Below are 12,403 nucleotides of genomic sequence, written 5' to 3' on the forward strand. Positions count from 1 at the left end.
GCCTGTAGTATGTTCATATGAGAACACACACATCTAAACATTGCATGTCATCTTATAATATCATGCAGTATCACTTGTAATTATGACATAACTAGCACTTTTTTTCACATTTTGCATATATTGTCATACTTTTTTCACTTATTTTGCAGACACAGTATCATAGCAGTGTCACACACTACATTGATCACTTCTCCAGTGATCCTTCTTTCAGTAGTTGTAAATATTGTATATAGAGTTTTTTTCATTATATGTATATCTAGACTAATTTTTGCAGCATTTTGATGATCTCTGAATTTATCAGTATTTCACTTTAAATGTGCTCACTGTATTCTATATGGCCACTCTAAGTTTATTTTTGTACCTGGCTTACAGAGTGTGTTATTTATCTAATGAGGAGGATTTGCTTATGTTCTCCCTGATAGAGGGAGCTTACTAATGTGTAAGTTATGATTTTGTGCTTTCTCCTGCCTCCGTGCGAGGGATAGGGTGCAGAGGACGATCCTATCGGTAATCACGCATGCGCCCGACGTCTCCATGGTGATGGAGGACGCGGGCATTCAGGAAGCAGAGGATGATTCTATTTGCAATCGCGCATGCGCCCGACGTCTCCATGGTGATGGAGGACGCGGGCAATCAGAAAGTAAACTGAGCGCGCGTTTAGCATTATTGAACCGCCCTGCACCCGCCCAGAAGCTCGGAGGATAGGTTGATTGATTCCTTATACACCTGAACTGTGAGTAAAATTGATTACTACTCTTATTTAACTCGATTGATTTTACTTGTATTTTGTATTCTGTCCTGATGAAAGTTCCCCAGTGGAACTGAAACGTTGACTGTTGGAATAAAGAAATAACATTTCACTTTGGATAAATCCTGGGAGTGCTGATTTTTTTTCGTCTGCATCTATATATATATATATATATATATATATATATATATATATATATATATATATAATAAACAATACACAAGATCCAGCGCACTGAGGCTCTCTGCAGTACAAGACTAAATAGGGACCTGAGATGAGGCACCTGTGACAGGGAGGGGTGCAAAACCAAGGAGTTGGCTAGACTCCCAAATATATATATATGGAACATGGGGGGTGGCTGCACTCACCTGAACATGCTTAAATGGGGTGCTGCTGGGGGCCATATTATACAATAAACAATACACAAGATCCAGCGCACCCCTCCCTGTCACAGGTGCCTCATCTCAGGTCCCTATTTAGTCTTGTACTGCAGAGAGCCTCAGATTGAATTTGTTCCCCAAGTAAGTGGGTTAATCTGGCGAAGTTCATCCACTACTGGCTGCGCAAGCCATTGGAAAAGGAGGTACGGACGCGCCTCCGGGCCGAATGCCCCAGGCCACTGATTCCCGACAAAGTGGCACTAGCGCCCGAATTCGATGACACGATGGTGGTGTTTATGTCACGCTCGGGCAGAGACCCACGCAAAGGGGTGGAAAAGGGCATGAAGGCGGCACAGGACAAAGTGCTGGATCTGCTGGGCCCCATAGCTGAGATGCTATATTTCGCTGACATGGCCCTCAGCCAAGACTCGCAACTGGACCCTCATGTCATACGCGAATGGGCCCAACGCGCAATATGTCTACTGGGCAACGCTAACGCTGCACTTTGCGTCGAGAGACGCAGATCGGCGCTGATCAGGATCAACAGCAAGCTCCTGGAACTGGGAGTCAAGGAATTTGGACCAAAGGCCCAGGGTCTACTGTTTGGCGATGCTTTCATCACAGAGCTAAAACGACATGTGAACTTATTCACGACCTTAAACAAGGCCCAGACCTCCCTCAGGCAGGTGTTCCACACTCCTCCCACAAGAGGTGTTTTTGGAAGGGCTGGCCGACAGCGGAACCGTGCCGCCAGCCGATTTTGGTCCTCAGGTTCCAGGTCGTTTCCACAGACTTCAACCTTCTTCCCATCCTCATCACAAAGGCCCTCTACGTTCCGAGGTGCAGGGAGGACCAGAGGCTTCAGGGGCCGCGGCCGCGGCCACTTCAATAATGGTGAGTCCTTCTGTACTAGGTAGGAGGCACAATAGCCTAGAAATAAATTATCGACCCTGAGGGATGATCCACACGGCAAGTTAAGAGTGCCCAATAAAGATTTCAAGTCTTTTCATGAACAAGCTCCGATCCTTACGAATTCATGCACATCATTTTTTATTCTCATGATCTTGTCCGCGGGGAGGCTAGGTTTGTGCTTAACTATCTTAACTATATACCCAGGAATACCGGGCAAGTGGTAGGTCCTGCGTTTTTTTCTTGTGGAATTGGAACCCCTAGGCAGGAAAACAAAGCATGTGCCGTTGATCAGGCTTTGCGGAACCAACGACCCGTCCTCAATTGTCAAGAAGTCATCCAGGTAGTGGATCAGAAAAAATTTGATATTATTGAGGAGGGCGCCAACATAGGGTGTCCGCAACGACATCAAAGAGCATTGGGCTGCTTTTAGCTCCAAAGGTCAACCTGGTAGCAAAGTAGTAACAACATCTCCATTTCTCCATGTAGATGCCATAGTGATGGAACAATGGGAAGTAGTTTGAACGCATTTTTCATGTCCGTCTTACTAAGCCATGTTGCCCTGCCCATCCGCAGAATGGCTAGAATGGTGTTATCTACTGAAGTGTAATGGAGAGAAAATTTAAGTGAAGGAATTAGAGCAGGGCTGTCCAACCTGCGGCCCCCAAGATGTTGCTGAACTACAACTCCCACGATCCCCTGTCTGTCTTTTTAATTGAAATAATCATGGGAGTTGTAGTTCAGCAACATCTGGGGGGCCGCAGGTTGGATAGCCCTGAATTAGAGAGTTAATGCTGGGAATGACAGAAGAATGTGGATTGGAGAGGTCAATGATCTATCTCTTTTTATTGGTGAATCTGCTAGTAGCAATGCCAATTATTATTATTATTATTATTATTGCCATTTATATAGCGCCAACAGATTCCGTAGCGCTTTACAATATTTTGAGAGGGGGGGATGCAACAATAAATAAGACAATTATAAGAAAACTTACAGGAATAATAGGTTGAAGAGGACCCTGCTCAAATGAGCTTACAGTCTATAGGAGGTGGGGTATTAGAAACATTAGGATAGGAAATATCAAGTAGGAGTGAAGCAGAGCTGGAGGAGAGAGCAAAGCACTATCCCATAGGAGAGCAAGAGACAGTTATGTAAGGGAGAGATTACTCTGGGAGGCCATACGCTTTCCTGAAGAGATGGGATTTAAGGCCCTTCTTAAATGATTGAAGACTAGGGGAGAGTCTGATGACAGTAGGCAAGTTATTCCATAGGAGAGGAGCCGCCCGTGAGAAGTCCTGCAAGCGTGAGTTGGCCGTACGGGTGCGAGCAGCGGTCAGGAGGTGGTCGCGGGCAGAGCGGAGGGTACGAGGAGGGGCATACCTCTGGATCAGTGAAGAGATATAAGAGGGGCTGGAATTGTTCAGTGCTTTAAATGTATGGGTTAGCACTTTGAATTGACTCCTATAGGATACAGGGAGCCAATGTAAGGACTGGCAGAGGGGCGAGGTGTGAGAGGACCGACTGGATAGGAAAATCAGTCTAGCTGCAGCATTCATTACAGACTGTAGCGGGGCAGTACGGCTTTTGGGGAGACCAATCAGGAGAGGGTTACAGTAATCCATGCGGGAAATTACTAGAGCATGGACAAGCTCCTTGGTAGCATCTTGCGTAAGAAAGGGGCGGATGCGGGCTATGTTTTTGAGTTGGAACCTACAGGACTTGGCAACAAACTGGATGTGAGACTCAAAGGTGAGACCAGAGTCAAGTATGATGCCAAGACAGCGCGCTTGTAGGGATGGACTTATGTGGATATCACTGACTTGAAGGGAGAGTGAGAGAGGAGGATCAGTATTAGGAGGAGGAAAGACAAGGAGTTCAGTTTTAGAGAGGTTAAGTTTGAGAAAGCGTGACGACATCCAGTCAGAGATGGAAGAGAGGCAAGCAGTGACACGTTGCAGGACGGCCGGGGAGAGGTCGTTTAAATTAAATTGGTGCGCCAGTTTGCAAATGGGGGATTGGAAAATGGACCTAGCATGAAACCCTGTGTGATTTCCTGTTGCAAGAGCTGATCTACGGTGTTGGGTTCTAGAAGTGCTGATTGCAGATTGTGGCATTCCAGTGATGCTGCGGGCAGCGTGATTATACTGGTGTGAAAGCCCCGTGATCAGTAACTCCACCAAATGAGGTGAGTGGTGATTTTTTTAGGTGAAAAGGCAGGTTGTCAATGTTAATCTCCATGCATCCTTTTTTGGGGAACAACCTATTTGGGCACATGGACCAAGTGTGAGCTCGGAAGCACAAGGAATAGACGTGCAACAGACGGCAAGCGCTGATGCCACAACTGCTAGCGTTGAAATTATTACATATCTGTGCCTTACCAAGGAACACGATAGGTCTGCCCAATTTATCTTTCAGACCTAGTTGTTCGGGTTTGGAGCTACCAGATAAGATATGGCTAGTGGTAGGAACACAGATTGGTGGAGTGTGAAATTTAAGCACAAATGACGCAAGACGGAGGTCTGAGCCCTGCAAAGTGAAGACAGAATAGTTCGGTATCTTACTGGCTCCAGTCTGAACAAAGTTTTAACTGGTCCTGTGCTGCCACCGCTTTAGTTATAGAATGCATGACCACCATATTTATGGCCCAAATCCACCAATTTGTGTACAGATCCATCTCCTCTCTACGATGAGGGTGCTGTGAGAAAATTACGTCCCTATAAAGTAGGAAAGCCAATACGAGCTCCGGGATGGAAAGTCTTTTTGTTTAACCTCGGATCTCTGGCTTTGAGAACGACCGAAATGTCACCATAGAAGAATGCTATGTTCTCAACTATGTCTTGGGAAGCGATAAGCAGAGGCACGAGGTTAACATCTTTCCCGTCTAGAATGCTTTACGCAGAGCAGTGGGCAACAGGTTTGAAGGAGTTATAATGTGAGTGGAGGTGGCTGAGGGGAGAGTAGTTAGAGTGATGTTACCCTGTGAGCCTGGGTGGGTAGCAAGTAACTCGGGGGAGACAATAGCAGTAGGTGGGGCAACCGCAGTGGGGGTTTTCAATTTCTCAGGTCTCTGGTTGACGAAGTGCATGGACGTCACCAAGGACGAGATCATGGAATCCATTTCTGCTAAGTTCTCAGCAATGTCCCCGTGAGTGCATTAACTCGGTCCTGGGGTTCCTGGCTGAGCTGACAATAGATTATACAAATCTGCCTTCCTGGTCGTAGCTGAGAAAGGGATGCCTCGCCTACATAGCTCGGCTGAAATTTTGAATCTCTGAAGGGGAGGTAGGTCTGGCTGGTGTGCCCATTGTAGGTGGGGAGTCTGGGAGACCTAGATCTTCTCCAATGTCAGAGGCCTGCGACATGCTGTGTAATAGAATAATATACTATGACATAGGGGAAATAACTTTCTCAACATAAACTAGTATAGGAACTGGCTTGCTATCCTAATGCCCGAGGCGAAGCAATTACCTAATCGGGGGTAGGGAAGGCCCTGCTAATTGCCAAGTGGCATTTTAGAGGCGCTATCTATGAGTGGGACACAGAACGAACCACGATGTAGTGGTGTGGAGTAGGCCTCTCTGTGATGTAAAAGATACAAAATGGATGGCTGTGTTGGTTGAGACCCTCTCTAATGACTCCTAGTTGAGTCTATTGAGGCTCTGACTATGAAGTGGCCCAGGGTGAGGTGGGGAAGACTTTTTAAATGCCTCGGCTGATGCCTCGGATGGACTGATGCCTCAGATGGACTGACTGCTATTGCATTGAAGACAGTTCCTCTAAGTCTGCTATGGAAGGGGATGAATATGGCATAGTTTGGAAAGGGTGGATATGCTGTACTTACCTGCTCATGTGGTAAGAACTGTCGGGATATTATTGGTCCGGGGCAGTTAAGTATACCTATGGGGTGAAATATGCAAGGTACTAGTGAATACCATATAGACTCAGATGTTGTAATAAGCGACCTAACCTATGGAAGGTAAGTGCTTGCAAACTTCCCCAAAAGGCAAATGAATTGACAGCATGCACTATACTAGTTATAAAATCAACTAAGGATACTGTTAAATGATCTAAATGTAAAGCAATATATCAGAGTCAATTCCTTGGATACATAAAACTACTTAACAACATGGCAGGGAGGTACGCGAGTTGTGGTAGGTATGATGGTGAGAATCAGTATAGATAACTGTGTGACTGGGTCAACAGTAAACCATCTTGGGGATAGTGTACTAGGGCAGGGTTACGTGATTAAAATGGACACAAGAAAACCTGGCTGAGGGCCGAATAGATGGCCAAATGTACCTGAATATGATGTGCTCTCAAAACAGAATAAATCAATTTAAAGAAAGCCTACCATAACGGATGAGAATCAACGGGAGCTGGAAAACAGAAACATAATAGGCCGGCTTACGAGAGCATAATATAATAGCAGTCAGTTTCCTTCACTGGTGTGCGTTTCAGGGCCTGCCCAGTGCCACCACTCACTCATATCTGGTGTCCCAATAGCTTGCATTTAATAAAAAATAAACTTTTTGGACTGTAATATAATAGCAGTCAGTTTCCTTCACGAGTGTGCGTTTCAGGGCCTGCCAGGGCACAGTGTCACACCAGTGCCACTCATATCTGTTGTCACAGTAGCTTGCACGCATAGTACCACTAATCGAAAAAAAATGACAGGCAGAGGCAGGCCACCCCACAGGGGCCGTCGTGGTCGTGGTTCTGTGATTCCCTTTGGCCCTAGAATAATGCCCAGTGTTCAGAGGCCACGTACCCTGAACTTGAAAAGTTCTGAGGACATAGTTGACTGGCTAACACAGGACACCCAATCTTCTACAACTTCCGCTCGGAACCTCGACGCACCATACTCCTCCAGCTTAGCTTCAGGCAACTCTCAAGTTACCACTCGCCCACCTGCCACCACCACCAACACTAGCACCACAGCCGCTTCACTTGGTATGTCAGAGGAGTTATTTACACATCAGTTGGAAGAAATGAGTGATGCGCAACCATTATTGCCAGAGGATGTAGATAACACGGATATGTCTCAGTCAGGCAGCATTACACACGTACGGTGTGATGATGATGATGTTGTACCCGCTGCTGCTTCCTTTGCTGAGTTGTCAGATACAAGTGAAGCGGTTGATGATGACGATGCGTCCGTGGATGTCACGTGGGTGCCCGCTAGAAGAGAAGAAGAACAGGGGGAATGTTCAGATGGGGAGACAGAGAGTAGGAGGAGGAGACGAGTTGGAAGCAGGGGGAGGTCGTCGCAAGGAGCTAGTGGCACAGTCAGACAGCATGCATCGGCACCCGGGGTCAGCCAGACAGCACGCCAATCAACGCATGCTGTTTCCACCACCAAAATGCCGTCATTGCAGAGCTCAGCAGTGTGGCATTTTTTTTGTGTGTCTGCCTCTGACAATAGCGATGCCATTTGCAACCTGTGCCAAAAGAAACTGAGTCGTGGGAAGTCCAACACCCACCTAGGTACAACTGCTATGCGAAGGCACATGATCGCACATCACAAACGCCTATGGGATCAACACATGAGTACAAGCAGCACACAAACTCAAAGTCGCCATCCTCCTCCTGGTCCAGCATCTTCAGCCACGTTAACCACTGCTGTCCTCCTTGCCCACTCTCAACCATCCGCCCCTCCGTCTCTCGCCTTGAGCAGTTCCTGCTCATCTGCCCACATTCAGGTGTCTGTCAAGGACATGTTTGAGCGTAAGAAGCCAATGTCACAAAGTCACCCCCTTGCCCGGCGTCTGACAGCAGTAGACAGAGGTAGAATATCTTTCTGACTCTTACTGAATACCTCCTTAACCTCCCAGTATTGTATGAGAACTTCAGGGGCCTTAGGCGTAGTAGTGGGTAAAGTAACGATGCCCACTCTTTTGGTAATGGGTAATACACATCTCTCCGTACAGTCTTTACCCCACTCCAGTATTTCTCCCTTTGCCCAGTCAATATGAGGATTGTGCTTAAAGGATCACTATAGGGTCAGAAACACAAACATGTATTCCTGACCCAATAGTGTTAACACCACCATCTAGCCCCCCTGGGCCCCTCATGCCTCCATAAATACAGTAAAAATCTTACTGTATTCAAGCCTGAAGCTGTAACTCTGCATGATTTTAGACTCAGAAAAACAAGCAGTCTGCTGACATAATCAGAAGTGGTAGCCTGATCCAATCACGGTGCTTCCCCATAGGATTGGCTGAGACTGACAAGGAGGCAGATCAGGGGCAGAGCCAGCATGATTCAAACACAGCCCTGGCCAATCAGCATCTCCTCATAGAGATAAATTGAATCAATGAATCGCTATGAGGAAATTTCAGTGTTGTATTTGAACTACATTTCCCATGATGCTAAGCTAGCATTTGTAATAAGCAGACCTGCCAACTGTACCTATGTCTGCATGCAGAGGGGGGAGACGCTGAATGTTTGGATGCGTTTTAGGCAGCCATGACCCAGGAAGGATTTCTAACAGCCATCTAAGGAGTGGCCAGTGAAGTTATCACTAGGCTGTAATGCACACACTGCATTTTCTCTGAAAAGACAGTGTTTACAGGAAAAGCCTGAAGGTAATGATTCTGTTCAACAGAACAAATTCAATAAGCTGTAGTTGTTCTGGTAACCATAGTGTCCCTTTAATGAGCCAAGGAAATTCTAATATGATGGGACAGGAAGGAAAAGGATTTTTAATTTGCATATTCGGGTAGATTTGCATATTGCTTATTCTGCAGGCAGGAGAGATATGTCTTCCCCTTCCCTTTAAAAAAAAAAAAAAAATGTTATTATGCTATTATAATTTCCTGTATATTTTGTGACATGTTTTGGGTATTTGAATTGTATTATGTTTGTCACAGCAATGTATATGTAATGAACGTATGGGCTAGTCCCAGGTAAAATAAAGTATTGTATGTTAGTTCAATTTGGATTGGTGTCCTGTGTGGATTTTTAGGGATCCCAGTCACAGAGTTGTCATACCTGAATTATGGGTACTACACCTGAGCACTTCAGTCTGGGCCACTTATCAGTTGTACTGCAGCACATTTTGATATTTGCTGCAGGATCTACTGTGGGTGTTCTATGCCCCAGTTACTATCCAACTTGATCAATATTCCCTATTGGTAAAGTGTGGTTATTACACCTGTGCATTATACTTTCAGCTTTTTTCATCTGGCTACAGTTTAGGTTTTTTTGCTGCAGCTTAAAGATGGCTAGGACTCCTAGGGACTATAATTATATATTATACATAGGAATAATACTTTTTCAGTGGAATCATATTCTTTCCACACAATCTTGGTGGGTATTTATATCTCATTAGGTGTCTTGCACAAGGACACTTATTGTGCCCTTACTAACATTGTTCATGATGTAAATATTAGATGAACCCATCGGATACTCTTATATTTTATACTTGTTTCCTTCACTCTGCTTCTTCGCTTCTCTTTATTGTTAAACAAGTAATATACTCGATGTAGCGGATTGGTACTGGGCTGTCCTACGAAATTCATGGGAATAACTGTATTCATGTACATTGCCAGTTTTAATGTGTGTAAACTAATGTATTCCTCTGGTTGTTCGGTAGAATCATTTGAATAAAGCAAGGGAATGAAACTACAGAACAACCAGACCACCTTGTGTGAAGTGTGCCTTCAATTACCGTTTGCAACAATGTTGCAAACGGGTAATTAGCCATCCGTGCAGTGTGGTCTTTGTTCTCTGGGTGGCCGCCATTCGGGATACGAACACGTGGCGGCGGCCATCTTAGACTACCGAACAGCGGTGTTTTGCCGTCGAGTGTCTGGAACCGAAATCGGACACTTGACTAGGCAAACACCGCTGAGACCTCCAGACTTCCAGTACTTCGTGGGGAAACTACCGAACGGCCCGCTGTTCGGTAGAAAGAACCCCACGAACTGAGGGATTCATTCGAATCCTCTCCAGGCTACATAACACAAGGAATTCGCCTGTTTCTATTCCCTTGTTTGTGACCGACCGCAGGGCCAAAATGCATGGAACTGTTTTCGGATACTTTACCCATGCGGTCAGTCAAATCTGTACCTGGTCATAACTCCCGAACCCCTGGTCCGATCTGGGTGATTTTTGAGTATGTTGCTCACCAAGATCAGGGCTATCAGGGGATACCATTCTTAAAGGGGTACCCCTACATTTAGGGGTACATCCAGAAACTGGGGAAATTCGTGTACAGTATAAGGGGATTATGATGCGAGAGGAGGGGAGGAGATGTGTGGGAGGTTACTAATCACCGATTGGATACTGTATTGATTGTTAGAACCTCCTCCCTTGCATGGGAGCATGCTTTATAAGGCACTGTGGAATAAAGCTTGTCAGTTCTGCTCCTGAAACTATGTGTCGTCCAGTTATTGGGATTGCTGTTGGGATATTGCTGTATTACTTTGTCTGCTGGAAACCTTACCTGTGGATTTATCATCACCTTGTTCCTGAGCCTCACTGGAATTTCTGCTCTCCGCTACACTCGAAAACATCAATATTGGGAATCTTCAATTTATACCATTCCCATTTCTAAAGTTAAACAAGTAATACCACCAAAATTATTATTCTAGGGAATCACCCAATTGGAAAAATATCTTTCCCATTTCAGAATTACCATACTTCTACATGCACACCTTAAAGTTCATAATAGAAAGTCTCTACCTCCCACCACCACCACCACCAAATGTCTCTGAAAGCCCTTCATTATGCGTATATATCATCCTACCATTCGTTTCTGATAGGACTCAGACTGTCAGGGTATTTATATCGGCAGACATTTTGTGCTATGATAGAAATTAAAATGTATATTGGCAGAGTCATTCTGAACAGAGCAGACTCCATTTTGTTATCTTCAAGCTAACAAAAGACACAAGATTTCTATCCTTTCTGTAAAACTAACCACTTTGCCAGAGCTAAAGGAATGCTTAGTATATACAAACCTGTTGATAAGAGATGAGAACGGGGGATGGACAGACTGTATAAATTAATGGAATATTATATACTAATGGAATATAATCAATTCTAAACCCAGACATTTGTGACAGAGAAGATTAAATAATTTAATTTTACTTTCGATATTGTATAACGTCCCATTGTAAGTTTAGGGGTCATATTTAGTTATAACTGTCATATTAGAAATTATAGCAGAATTTGCCAGACACATAGTCTGAAGAAAGCCCAAAGAATCTCTTTGAACTGACAGAAAACGTAAGTTATAGATAACCGTAAAGACATATAAATAACCTAAATGACGTCAAAATAGCCACCAGGAAAAGTTAACTCTTTCCTGGATAGGAATGTTTAGTGGGACGAGACTGCCCTCTATAGACCAAATACTTAAATTGCTATCTGGAAGGTAACCACACCTCCAGTTTTCTATTGATCTATCACCTAGTGAATTTTTCCCTTTAAAAGTTAAGACAAAGGGAAGAGAGAGGTATGCGGAGGAAGCAGTTGGAAGCAGGCTAAGTCAGGAGACAGAGAAAGATACCCATGACATTCAAATTCCTGAGAATATCTGATGAGAATGTCTACTCAACTGGTAATTATACTGGTTTCATTTAATTAATCTAAATTATTAACATTTTCTAATAGCATGATATATGACTGGATAAATCACGATCAGATTTCGATATTTAGAAATCTTAGTTACTAAAGAATATATAATTAAGCATTCTATTCTGCAGATAGAAGAGATTAATTATATATTAGTGTGATGACATCACATGTTAGCATATTGTGATATTTATCCAGGTGTATTGATTTGCTCTAAAATAAGATAAAAATATCTGTTTAGGCAAGTTAAAATTCTGCCTATAGAACATGGTAGATTACTCTTATTGGATGGTTCCAGGAAATGACTAATGAGATGGTTTAAATGTTATTTTATTTAAAATTACATGAGAATAGATCTTGATTACCTAGGAGGTCTAACCAGCATTGAAAGGGTTATTCTAACTGTCAGCTAAAGTTTTATGGCCTTAAGCTGCAAGCTCTGTGTATGTGTGTAAGTTCCACTTTCGTTTCTCTGTGAAGTACTATCATAAATCATTGTCTTGACAATTAAGACTGTGTTAGCCATTGGGAGATGTTTTTACATTACCATATTGTATTGCATACTATGTTATACTGAATATTCATTGATTATTGTCACGCATGTTACTTATTATTATTATTTAAATTGTCACAATACATTGTATCTATTTTTATAACAAATTGTGATTTTATTTATATGGAATACATTTCACTTACACGATAACGATCTTTGGGATCTGAGAATTGAAATAGTGGGCAATTCTCAACTGTTTATTATTATTATCCCATAAATATCCCCACAAGACAG

General features: G+C 43.8%; 1 protein-coding gene across 1 annotated transcript in view; it reads right to left on the reverse strand.

The window, feature by feature from the left end:
* The window catches only part of LOC134573038 (uncharacterized), a 185,429-nt gene that overhangs the window by 77,273 nt on the left and 95,753 nt on the right, over positions 1–12,403 (reverse strand). The gene's annotated exons all lie outside the window — the stretch shown is intronic.

This window comes from Pelobates fuscus, chromosome 9 (genome assembly GCF_036172605.1).
Source record: "Pelobates fuscus isolate aPelFus1 chromosome 9, aPelFus1.pri, whole genome shotgun sequence".
In the NCBI taxonomy this organism is placed as follows: domain Eukaryota; kingdom Metazoa; phylum Chordata; class Amphibia; order Anura; family Pelobatidae; genus Pelobates; species Pelobates fuscus.